Raw genomic sequence first — 13,792 nt, 5'->3', positions numbered from 1 at the left:
CTGCGCTTAGCTGGGCTTTGAGTCTGTTTGGCAGGAGCCCAGCTACAAAAAGCTTCATTTCCCTGGAACAAGTCTGTTCCTCATTATCTCAAATATATCCTTACTTAGGAACTATCGCCACGTTCTTTCAAACACCCAGTCTGACACAGTGTAATGACCTTCCCCATCTGAGAGCACAGTGAAAGCCAGTGGCAGGAAAGGGAAGATAATCCAGTGACCCCTTGTCCCTGAGTAGTGCCCTGGGCATCCTGTCTCATCTGGGAGAGAGGGCAGGAGACCATCTGCCTCCCCAGAGAGTATACCACCAGCAGATAAAGAACTCAACCACTGGCCTGCACCTTGCTTTCAGTGAGGCTGTGTTCCCAAGAAAACATATGTGGCTCTTGGGCACCTACAGAACCAGCATGGTCAAACCATGAATGCTTTCCAACCAAATATCTTGCTTCCATTTCCATTTGTTTAAAACTCAAATCAATCAATCCATAAAAAGCTCCAGGTCCAGCACTCTATAGCAAGAAATATCTAAAAGAACTAAAGAAATCTGGGTATCACCTTTTATACTGGAAAAGCATATGATAACACAGGACTAGGGCAATGCCCAGCAAAAGGTGACCAATCTTGCACAAAACTCCAGTTGGAAAGTCAGCATGAAATGAATGCCATTTGTCAATTCAGCAGCAACATTGGCTAGAACCAGTCTTCGGCTTAGCCCTCCACTCTGGGACAGGGAATGTTTTAGCAATCTTCTAATCATCTGGAGGCAACACACCCATATTCTCATTCTAAATCTGTCCCTAATGAACCAAGAAATCTTGAGTAGATCATTCCATCAGGTGCTGAGGACAGTATCTGACACACAGCGGACACTTGTAGCTAAATTTACATCTACCTTTCTGTTCCAAAGATTTCTCATCCGGAAAATTGTCAAATGGAGTACGTAAAGTTTCCACGCTTATCACACGTACTATCACATCATGCTTCATAGTTTAAAAATTGCTTTCATATTTATTCTCTCACAAAGTCTTCACGGTAACTGTGGGACCCAGGTGGAAAAAGTGTCACATTACTGTGATGTCACAGTTGACATGAGTATGGTTCAGTTAACCTAGCACTCACATAGCTAGTAGGTTATGTAGGTATTTAAATCCTCATAGAGTTGTGAAATAACTTACAAGATAATATATCTAAAATTCCCCAGCACACAGTAAGGACCTCATAAAGAGTAATTACACAAGGAGGTGACAGATTATAGTGATTAAATCATAGGTTTGAGTTTTGTATCCGGGCTCCATCACTCATTAGTGTGTAAGGCTGGGCAAGTTTCCCAGGCTCGGTTTCCTCACTGTGAAGCAGGAGCAAAAACCAAGGCCTCGGGCACCTGGGTGGCTCAGATGGTTAGGTGTCTGCCTTCGGCTCAGGTCATGATCCCAGGGTCCTGGGATCGAGTCCCACATCGGGCTCCCAGCTCAGAGGGGAGCCTGCTTCTCCCTCTGACCCTCTCCCCTCTCATGCTGTTTCTCTCTCGCTCGCTCTCTAAAAAATAAATAAAATCTTAAAAAAAAAAAAAATTTTTTTTAATTAAAAAAAAAAAACAAACCAAGGCCTCATACAGTTATTGTGAAGACTACGTGAAAATCCTTATGCAAAGCACATAGCACGTAACTGGAATTCTCCAGAACACTTTGCTACCTCTCCAAATGATCAATGTGAAAATAAAACAAGAAAATTTATATGATGATTGAAGGGGGTCATGGTTGAACCAAAAAACATACTTTGGTTCCTAAAATAGTCTTAGAATAGTTTCAAAGTAATTACAATGTTATATTAGAATGTATATTACATATACAACATCTATATTAGAAAATTTAGCAGGAGGCTAAGTAACAGAGTAATAGAGAAGTTAAAAAACACAAGGTAACCAAACAGGGGAGCATCTGAGAGGAGTTGAGAAGATGTTGACGAGGCATCAAAGGCTTCAAGGGATGGAGATTCATTCAGAGTGCTGATGCTGAAGGGTCAAAAACATGGGATCCCACCCACCACCTCCTCCTACCCTTCTGGTCACTATCATATATTAGAAGTAACTTGGACTTCTTCCCCCGGGAAGTTCTCTTCAATAAAAAGCTCTTTTCTCTCTTTCTCTTCTCAAAAAGCTCAGATCTATCTCCCAAATTTCTGTATAAGGTTCTCAGAACAGACTCTGCCTTCTAATCCAGCTTCTCAGTGGCAGTAATGACTTTCATAGACTCTCTCCAGGTGGGACACTATGGCTTGGGGAGGTCATGGCCATTCTTAAGAGCTACAGTTCTCCTAGTAGTGTTACAAAGTTTATTTCTCCCTGAGGCCTTTCTGGGACCTTCAGAGACTATTGCCTATGCATTTAATGATGATCCATTTTGAGAAGAGACTCTAGGCTTCCTTTTCTGGGCCAGTTCTCGATGTTTCAAGAATGCAAGATTAGCATTTCAATTTCAATAAAACCAATCCTCTTCTGTAATAACTTATGACAATATTGCAAAATATGGCATTGATATATACCATACATATGTATATATATACATAGATATGTATATGATTGTGTATTGACATTGTATTCTCATATGCATTTCCAGGGGAAAAAAAGCCATGAAAGACAAATATAAAATATGAAACAGAATTAATTGGTTGATACTCCCTGATCCAAATGTGTGTAACATGAGTACTTTGGGTACCACACATCTCACATCGGAAATTAAATTAAATGACGTCTGAGTTTTCAAAGTAAAGACAGGAGTCTCGTAAGTACACTTGCAAAAGGAGGTTTGTAGATACTGCCTGACCTGGGCAGCCAGCTCCATGACTTTAGGGCCTGCTGAAGGGATCCTTGCCAGAGCCCCTCAAGAAAAGAAAGTGACCTTAACAGATGCTGATGTACAAATTTCCATATCTCTCTGTACTCTGTGAATCTACCTACTTGACCATGACTATCTGGCGGAGAGTAGAGCCTTCACCAAGATCCGCCAATGTCCAAAATGACTCCTAGCCTCTGACTGTGAACTAAAAATGGAAGTGGGCATCCGGCAGAGGAACTGAAAGGGTAAACACAACCAGGCGAAGTCATGTTAATAAAACACCATAGACTAATCCATGAACCTTTGCTCCTGGCAGGGCAGTAGGATGGTGGTCCTTTGGGTTTCCTGATCACCCTAAGACCCAGCTGTTCCATGGTGTCCAGTCTTCCCAAGAAGGCCCGTTATTCTATTTCTCCTGCACACAAGAGGCCATAAGGCTAAGATTACTTGTTTCCGTGTGTATCTCCTTACCACTTCAGCCTGTTCATCCCAAAGAGATCATCGTTAGCACAGGACTCTTTCTAACAGTCTCCTTCTCTTCTCTTAGGAATATGTAATCAGAAAATCTTGATTATCTCAACACCTGCCCAAGAAACCCTCCTAGACTGAGTATCCCTGCCACTCCTGTAAATGTTTACCCTGGACTACCCTCTATAGACAGTCAGCTGTTTCATCTGCAGAAGTCTTATCTTCCAAATTGATTATGAGGGGGTTTTTTAAGGGGGAGGGGGAGGAAGAACTCTGAATCTGGTATAAAGCTGACCAGCCACATCCAAAAGGGTTTGAGCTAAGGATTGCAGTTTATCAGCCCTTTCTTCAGTGGGTGAGCAAACACCCTTTCTTTCAGAGATAAAATGACCCAAGCCTGTTATTGTTTCTTATCTTTTACTTATCTCTCTCAACAAGCCTACATTCACAAACCCTTTGTACAATACATTCAGTATTTTTAGGGGATCAGAAAGCTTCCTGGTCTCCCTAGGGGTATACTGACCCAGGCCTGTTACCCCATGCTTTTTAGCTTTTTAAGTCTTGTTATGTTATCTCCCTGCAAATCTACATTTATTTTATAGTTCTTAAATCTTAACCCTCATCAGAGATACTATATTTGAGAATCTTGCTCCACCAACACCATTAATTTTTACCCCCAGGAGCCCCAAGGGCTCTGTGGAATCTTTCCAAGCTTCCCAGGAAAGCAGACAAAATGAAAAGAGCAGGGTGGGTGAGTCTGACACTTCAACACTTTGTTCTGTTTTCCACACTGGCCACAGTAAGACTGATTCTATAGCCTGAAGCAAAAATGGAAACGTGTTCATACAGTGAGATTTAACCTCATGACCAAAAATAATCTCTCCACCTTTAGATTTTTTTTTTTTTTCCCTCTGAATTGAGGTTTTGTGTCTAGAATTTCAAAAGCCCAGTACTCTGAGGTCAATCTTGGATGCTTCATTGTGTAGCCTTGTCTATCAGAAGTTGTACATCAGGTTCAGGGAGATGGGCTGCACAAATAAGACATATCTGATGTAGGAAAGATGTTAGGGTTCGAAGCCGATGGCCAAGAAAGAGTTCTTGAGATGTCTTTGGTGCAAAAGGGTGGTTTTATTAAAGCACAGGGACCCATGGGCAGAAAGAGCTGCACTGGGGTTGTGAGGAGTGGCCGGTTATATACTTTCAAGTTGGCAGGGGGTTAGGGATAGCATAAGCCTCCCAGGTATTTGGGAAAGGTTTCCAGGAAAAGGTCATTTATTACTGTTGAGTGAAAACTCAGTCGTGAGACCCTTCAGATGTATATCGGTGGGTCATACACTTGGGGGATGATTGCCAGAATGTATCTTGGGGGTAGAGATAAAGGAAGTTTACAAAGGAATTTTTATATGTTAAAGAAGACTTACAGGATCCTGGGGGTTGGGCTAAGATTGCCTTTTGCCCTTAGCAAAGTGTTAACATCAAGGCAGCTGAGTCCTGGAGGAATATCACTCTGCCTGTTTCAAGGACTAGTCAATGGGCTGTAAAGAGTAAGGCAATTTAATAAGTTTTCTTCTGTCTTTCTTTCCCACATCATATCCACAAGGCAAGTGTCATGATCAGGCTGGGAGAAGAGGTAGATAAAAACTCTGGAAGTTCTGTCCTAAGAAAGTTTGGCCAGTGGTCCCCAGTAGGGCAGGCAGGAAGCAGCCCAAGGAGAAGGCAACATGAGGGTAAAGGTTGGATCCGGGGAGGGGAGAGGGGTTTCACAAACCTCACGATGACCCTGCAGGAATCCAGGGCTCCCCAGTATTCAACATTCACAGGCTTGCTGAGCATATCTTACCTTTACTTCTAGATGTAAAACAGCTGAGCCAGCCCACGATTATAAGTTAACTATTTGTTCACAATATCATTCCTTCATTCCACAAACAGTACATGTCAGGTGCTTTCTAGAAAGAAATCTCTCCATGAAGAACACTGGGTAGAAATAGAGTATTCAAAACAGAAAATTCTAGGTTTATAAAATAAGTTGCTGGGCGCCTGGGTGCCTCAGATGGTTAAGTGTCTGCCTTCGGCTCAGGTCATGATCTCAGGGTCCTAGGATCGGGTCCCCGCATCAGGCTCCTAACTCAGTGGGGAGTCTGCTTCTCCTTCTCCCTCTGCCTTGCCCCCTGCTCATGCTCTCTCTCTCTCTCTCTCTTTATCTCTCTGTCTCAAATCAATAAATAAAATCTTTAAAAAAAAAAAACCTAAAAAAAATAATAAAATAAGTTGCAATGAGCCTGTATCTATTTTTTTCCTTAGAAATCACTCTGAACATTTGGTAAAGTGCCGTGTTTTCAATCAGTACTAAAAACTGATTGAGGGGGGCGCCTAGGTGGCTCAGTCATTAAGCTTCTGCCTTCGGCTCAGGTCATGATCCCAGGGTCCTGGGATAGAGCCCCGCATCAGGCTCCTGCTCAGCACGAAGCCGGCTTCTCCCTCTCCCACTCCCCCTGCTTGGGTTCCTTCTCACTCTGTCTCTTTCTCTGTCAAATAAATAGATAAAATCTTTAAAAAAAAAAAACTGATTGAGGATTAAGAAACACTGAGTCCTAATTAAGGAAATGTTGGTGTATATAGACAGATGTCAAAGGATTTAACATAGTGTCAGATCCTGACCTGTTTTGCTTTGGTCCCATAAACACCAAATGTTACATTTGATGTAGAAGCAATTGCTGTTCTGTTCAGATGTTCCTGACACCATCTCAATCCATTACTTCACTGAGATATTTTGCTCAATGTCTTCTTCCTTCTATGGGTGAATTCACTGTGTCCAACACTGAACATCCTCATTCCAAAACCCAGGCCAGCTCTGATGACCCCGTCAACAACTCCAAGACTGAGTTCTCCTCCCTGTTGATTTATGGAGGTTCGGGCAATCTGTACCAGCAGGAAAATAAAAATGCATTAAAGGGAAAGAAGACCGGGGCAAATTTTGCTCCTCACTTACACTAGATTGAACCATAGGAAATTGCTGTTTTTGTAGGTCAAAAGTGGTCAGACATCAACAATTTTATATGGTTTAGCCCAATACATGAAACAATGCACTCACAGTTCAACAAAGTAAGTCACAAACTCCATCATGCATAATGATTATAAAAATAAAAGGTTTCCTAAAAACTCAGTGTGTACTGCTAATTATACATTAAACACTACATGTATGGAAACGCTCTTTTAAGTGTTTATAGGCTTGAGGGGTTACCCTCAATGCCATCTATTTTTAAATACTGAACAAGAGTGACAGATCCCCTGCTCTGCATCTGAGGAAATGAAAGCACCACACCCAGGCAAGTGAGATTGATGGAAAAACATGTGAATGAAGGGCACTTTTATTATTTTGCTCCACGATCCAAAGGGCTGATTCAAGAGGGTGCTTCATTGCGGTTGATAACTCATCCAAACATGAACCTCAGAGGGGGCATCACCCTCCCACAGGGTATGGGAGGAGGATTGGTCCAGAGAGACATGACTAATGTAAGGTCATCAAGGGGTCCACAGGCTGAACAAGTCGTGAACCTCAACCTTACCAGTGTCTGGTATTTGCTTCACCAGTAGCTGCATTTCCTCTTTTAAAGGCATGACCAAGGAACACAAAACCAGAGACCTTCCTTGCTCCAGCCAACCCATCTAAGGGAGGAATACAAAGACTCCTTTCAGCAGACCTAACTCCTGTTAGAAAATCTGAATTTGGCGGGCAATGTTACAGCTCTTATTTTTTTCTTCAAAAATCATCTTCTCCTTTATACCCCTCAGAGTTTTAAATTTAAAAATCTCCTCTATTAAAAAACATATACATGCAAGCACACACACATGGTATCTGGGCTGTATTTCAAGTAGAAGAATCAAGAAAAACCAAGGCCCAAATATCTGCAGTGAATTAAGAGTCTGGTTAAAAGTCATTCCAATAAAATCAAACTGTATTTAGCACATCCAGGGAAAATACTACTGTAATATTGTAACTTTATAGCATCGTATCATTTGCGCTAGACTTTTGCCCCCAAATACAGTTTTTAAATCAAAATAATACTGAAATTACTCCTAAAAGAAATTCAGCTTAGGGGCGCTTGGGTGACTCAGTTGGTTAAGTGTCCAACTCTTGATTTCAGCTCAGGTCATGATCTCAGGGTCATGAGATCAAGTCCCACTTTGGGCTGCACACTGGGTGTGGAGCCTGCTTACGATTCTCTCTCTCCCTCTCCCTCTCCCTCTGCCCCTCCTTCCCCTACCTCAAAAAATAATAATAAAATAATAAAACAAAAATAAAAAAATAAAAGAAATTCAGCATAAAAGATGGGCGTGAGCTACATGAACACCACACATGCATATCTGAAAATATACACACACGCTTGCTCCCACAGCTGTGCTTCCATTCTCACAAACTTTTGAAACTATTTAAACAGCTCATTCCAAGCCCATTAAAAAAGGAAAATAAATGGAAATATATAGGTGCACCAATCTAACCAAGTCTCCTACCTCTAAATAAATAGAAGAGAAGGATAGTACACTTCGTTGAAGCTCACAGGCTCCCAAACTTCATCTCAGGTCGCAGTTTCCACGTCCATTTTCACACACTTTGACTAGAGTAAGAACCACACCCCACCCCCACCTCTCCACACTCCAAACTTAATTTCACTTAATAAGCACTTGTTGAGCACCTAGATGTACAGCACAGGGCTAAATGCTGATGGAAACATAAAAGTATAAAAGGCAGTCATCAGCTCCCAGGAAGCTTATATCCTGTAGAGAGAAAAATCACAACACCCTCAGGTCTGTTTCCCACAGGGTGCTCCCAGGAACACACACTCCTTGATTTAACAGTTTTTACATGAAACACCAGCTCCTGGCCAAATAGATTTGAGAATCACAAAGTTAAACAAAGTTAAATAATTTTCCTTTTTGTCGAATCAGAAACTTGACTGGACAAATATGAATTATGAAGCTCCAAGACAGGGATGCATAATGCAGTACCTCCTGGGCTACTTGATCATGAGATGGTTTTTACATGCCTCGTCTACCACCAATCACACTCAAGCAAACATTGGGTAGGTGATTAATGACTTGTCTATTTTATTCATTTGGAAAGTTTAGAGGACAGAGACCACATGGAATGTTGGAGAAGGACTTCCAGGGGAGATTGAATTCAAACTGAATCCTGAGCTGAACTGAAAAAGAAGAAAAGAATTTGGATAAACACAGAAAAAGGAAAGGAAAGGAAAGAAAAAAAAGACAAGACAAGACAGATTTCTGCTAAGAGAAGACATGAACCCACCAAAGCTTACAGCAAAGTATGAGTATAACACATTTAGAAGTCAGTGAAGAGAACAGTCTTACTGGAGGGAAGGACTCATGTTGGGGAATGGCTACATGAAAATATAAAGGCTAAAACTACTAATCTGGGGTTAGTTTTTCTAATTCTCCTAGCTGGCAGATAGGCATTACTCTGATCACTTTGCAGCTAAGGAGACTGAGACCTGAGGAGAGCAAGAAACTTTCTCAAGGTCTCAAAGCCAGTAAATAGTTAAGCTGGGATTTGAACCTAAGTAGTGGAAATTAATCGGGTAGGACTTTAAAAGCCAAAATGGAGCAGTTCTTATTCTTATGTTAGAGACAGTAGAGGTTTGCAAGTAATGGCGATTTATCGGAAGGAGATTGATGTGAAACTGGTATTTTAGGAAGAGAAGCTCAGCAGTGGTGATCAGGACAGCTTAAGGAGGAAGGAAACAGAATCTGGGGTGGTATTTGGAGGTTGTTTCAGTGATTGGACATGAAGACACATGTACCTAGACAGGCATGGAGTCAAACGGGGGGTTGCTATCGGCACTTGGTGATGGATTGAATGTCAGTGTTAAGGGGGAAGGAAGAATCCAAGATGATTTTCCTACTCCTTTCTTGACTCTCTCCACCTTCAGAGAAGGTGTGAACAATGGGCTATTGGGATGGCTGAACAGAGAAGGAAAGATTTCACCAGTCTGGCATTTGACAGAGTTCCATGATACACAGCCCAGGGCTGGGTTATCACAAAGGTTCCACATACACAGATGCGTAGATGATTTTCCCCCACCAGCAACTATTCAAAACTGTGCCTCCTATCCTTCAGAGGTTCCAAACTTTTCTTTTCTTTTAAAGGAGTGTCTTTATTCTCAAATTCAGCTGAGAACCACATGTTTAAAAGTCAAGGAGGAAGTGTCTACAGCTCTAGTCCTAAGCCAAATGCCCTTGACTAAGCTCCTTCAACTTTTTAAGCTCCAGTCTCTTATCTTCAAAATGGAAGCTCATTAGAGGCAGTAAATTCTATAATTCTCATAATCAGTGCCAAATGACAGATCTTTGGCTACAGTTAAATGTCTTTGGAATAAGCAGTTTTCTCACCCTTCCTACCTCTCGTCTCTAGCCGACTTATATGCATATGTGAAAACCCTCATAGTCCTCTGACACAAATCCTGTCTTTATTCCAGGTTCTAGGTCCCTAAGCCAGGCCACATAGAGTGGTGACAATTAGGTTGTGACGAACAGCTAATTTCCTTCTAACACAAAGGGAGCTTGCAAGGTGCTCTGACATTTACTAGATACACTAGCCTTTACAGGAAAGTCATAGCTTTTTGCTTTCACATAAATATGTGAGTGAACTGAGACCCAACACATAATAAATGCCTAAATCTCAATTAAAATATCTCCATCCCTTTTGTTTATTAGTAAAAACATCTGTCCGTAAATGTGTAATGACTGCACTAAAGAGGGTTAAATTTTCCATGGAATGGTCAAACAAGATTGAAAAGCTCTGGTCAAGTCATATTGATTTGTTTTGCTGAGTTCATAGGACTACAAGACCATGCTTTTTGGCTGACTGCAAACAGAACTCTTTGAGGGCCCAAATAGGGAGTTAATTTCTATATCCAAAATCATGCCAGCATTTCCAAACTTCTTTACCAATTTATGCCTTCACAAGCCCTTCGAATAAAAGGTGAAAACGTCTGAGATCAAGAAAGCTATAAAGTGACTACAAAAGGTCAGAGACCTTGGCTGGGAATCCACAGGATATGCATGGAGTGAGTATTGCCAGAATTATTGAGCTGGACATATCGCTCTTGCTGTTTCCTCACACGAGCCCAGCAAGGTGCTGCATTATGTCAACTGCATGAGTCAACCCGCACAAGAAACTGCTCAAATGGAAAACAGATAGTGCATGGGCCACAGTGAGTACTGCTTCACACTGTTCTCTCCCTGGAAATGAGAATGGGACTGTGGCCAGGATAGGGGTTTAGGGGTGGGGATGAAAGAGAGCCAACTGGTTCTGAAACAGTCAAGAAGACTGGGGTCCATCTGTCAGAATGGAATTCATCATGAGCACTAAATGATGACATGTGCTTTCTTTTGGAGTAGGGTAAGGATGGAGCTGGAAGGATCTTGGTATCACCCAAGAGCAGATCCTAAAACAATGATTTGAATGCAAGCAAGTTAGTGAAAGAAGAGCCTTGGAAGCACCAGAAGCAAAATGGAGAAGTGAGCAAGGGGAAAAAAATTACATGATACAAGATGCTGTGTGTATCTGAGGCTTAATCTGTCTGGGTACATCTAGGATATAGGGTGGATGGCATCTCAAAGTTGTCCTACCGAAGGGTGAGGGTTATCCTCCAACTCTCTTTCATCACTCATGAGGGCTACTCCAGATGCATTAAGTCCCTGGCCAAGAGAAAGCCCCCAAGCAGGGTCATCATGCTTACATAGGGACACTGCCATCCACACACACTGTGAAGACCAGTGTCAAGGAGACACGGGTGGGGTTCCAGCAGTATCTGCTAAAGTCAGCTGAAGAAGTTGCAGGCATAGTTAAAAACTAACAGGGGAATGTTGAAGAGGCAAAACACAGAGGCTTTTTAGGACAGTGAAAATACCCTGTGGGATACTATAATGGTGGACACATGGCATTATACATTTGTCCAAACTCATAGAATGTACAACACCCAGAGTGAGCCCTAATGTAAGCTATGGACTTTGGGTGATTACAATGTGCCAGTGTAGGTTCATCAATTGTAACAAATGTACCACTCTGGTGGGGGATGTTGATGATGGGGAAGTTGTGTATGTATGGGGCAGGAGTATACAGGATATCTCTGTACTGTCTTCTAATTGTGCTGTGAACCCAAAACTTCTCTAAAAGGATAAAAATTTTTTTTAAAAAGTAGGAATGAGAAGTTTGTAATTCTTTCAAATGCCACCCAGCTCCAGTAAATACCATCTGAAGGAATGGCAGTCTTTCAAAAATCTGATGGTTGGGGACAGAGCGAAAATCAGCTTTGACTGGGTGTGGCTATTATGGAACACCCCCCTCCCCTTTTGGAAGGTGAAACTGGGACAGTGCTAAACAGCTGTGAAAGAGAAGGAGGAAGGCAACTGAGAAAGGCTGGGGGTGGGGGGTGGTGAGGGACAGTTATGGGACCCCAGGTAGGAAAAAAAAAGATACCATCAATGCAGAAGAGGAAAAGAAACACCTCCTTTAATAGCATGGCAGGGAAAAGTAGACTTTGGTAAACAGGTCAGAAGGATAAGAATTTGTAAGGAATTTGCTCAGCACTATATAAACTGGCAAAGTCTTGAGGGAAATCTACATTACTCATCAACATCTCCTACTATACACTGAATTTTTGTGTCCCTCCCACCCCCTGCAAAACCCACATGTTAAATCCTAACACCCAATGTGATGGTATTTGGAGGTGGGGTATTTGACAGGTGATGAGGTGTCCTTATAAAAGAGACCCCAGAGAGAGCCCTCACCCCTTCCATCATGTAAGGACACAATGATAAGATGGCCATCTATGAACCAGGAAGCATGTGTTCACCAGACATTGAACCTGCCAGTGCCTTGAGCTTGGACTTCTCAGCCTCCAGAACTGTGAGAAAAAAATTTCTGTTGTTTATAAGCCACTGAGTCTATGGTACCGTTATAGCAGCCTGAATGGACTAAGACACCTCTCTGGCTAGCCCTCACTCTTAAGTCTTTTTCTTCACCTTTTCCATGTTTCAGGTACTAGAGATCTTACTCCACTAAAATTCAGGGTCTTGGGATCCCAAATCCTTTGCCTTTGTTTCACTTTTATTGAACAGACCTCCTTCTTTGTAGATAAGCAAATCTCTAGATCAGAGTTTCTTCATGAAGATATATAATCATTTTTCCTCTTCAATTAGAAAATGAGGTTGTTTACCCAGCTGTTTTTATATACTAAAAATGCAACAGACTTGAGAGAACTGCTAAGTTACAAATCAACATACATTTCCATCAAGTTTCATACTATTCAAACATGTCGAGTTTTCGTCTCTCTTTGCTACCAAATGAAGCAGTTGGGGGGTGGGGGTGGCTCTGAAGCTGTTTTGTGCTTAATATAAAATTTGCTTCTGTCCAAGTCTTTACTTTCCTGGCCTTGGTACTGGGTTTACAGTTTCCTTAGAAAGAAAGCAATCCAACTATTTTTGGAAAAACAGTGCATTTTGGTAATCTACCAGAATGATTCCATGTTAGAATTATTGCAGCTTTCAGATATCCAATTCCTTGTACAGGATAAACTAGAGCTGAACAATTAAGTAGAAATGTTCTTGGCACACCAAAGGTACCCGTCCACTGTCACAATTGTGGAAAAAAGTGGCCTTTGTCTCTTTATTGAACACATACTGCCAACCAATTCAGTAATATCGAAATTCTTTTGGACTTTTTGGTTATTGTCTATCATTTTAGAGCAATACCTGTTGTTTACAAAAATTGAAGTTTGAGTCATGGTAGGTTAAAATAAGTGACTTTTGGAATCTGAACAAAAAATTTTTCTAGGATAGCACAAAAAATATAAAATCACTTCTTAATAATTTCTTTCTTCAGTCTGTCAGCAGCATTCTGTATAATGTCTTCTTCCTTCGCACTGTTAATCGAATAACTGGAGATCTGGGGCATTTTCTCAAGTAATAAAAATATGAGAACTACAGCCTTGGGAAGTGGCGAGAGGGTGTAATTGTACATGAAAGTACAGCATTTAGCCCAGAGTAAACCATCAATAGTGTTTACTGAATCTAGTATAATGACAAGATGGTCAAAAAGAACAATATGAGAAATTGAGTTGAAAATTAAGAAATAATCATTTCTGAGTAAGAAACTAACTGAACATAAAGGACACTCCCTTCCTGTTATTCTGGCTTCAAAAGTCTTTAAGCAGAAACAAGGTCCTAATCCTATACTGATGATGCCTGAACCTTTTGCCCTCAGACCTGTTTGCAAAATCTCTTCGGGCCTGCAATGGGAGATGGATACAAGACATAGATAAACAGAATGGCCAAAGAGATGCAATACTGTAGGAATTAGTGATGGGAGATGGGGTCAAAATAGGGCATGGAAGAAATTAGGAGAAGACAAAGCCCATTTGTTTCCATTTAAAATATAGTCTAGGGGTGCCTGGGTGGCTTAGTCAGTTAAG

The sequence above is a fragment of the Mirounga leonina genome, unplaced genomic scaffold (assembly GCF_011800145.1).
Source record: "Mirounga leonina isolate KUSES-001 unplaced genomic scaffold, KU_Mleo_1.0 Mir_151, whole genome shotgun sequence".
NCBI lineage: Eukaryota > Metazoa > Chordata > Mammalia > Carnivora > Phocidae > Mirounga > Mirounga leonina.
This window is presented reverse-complemented; position numbering follows the sequence as displayed.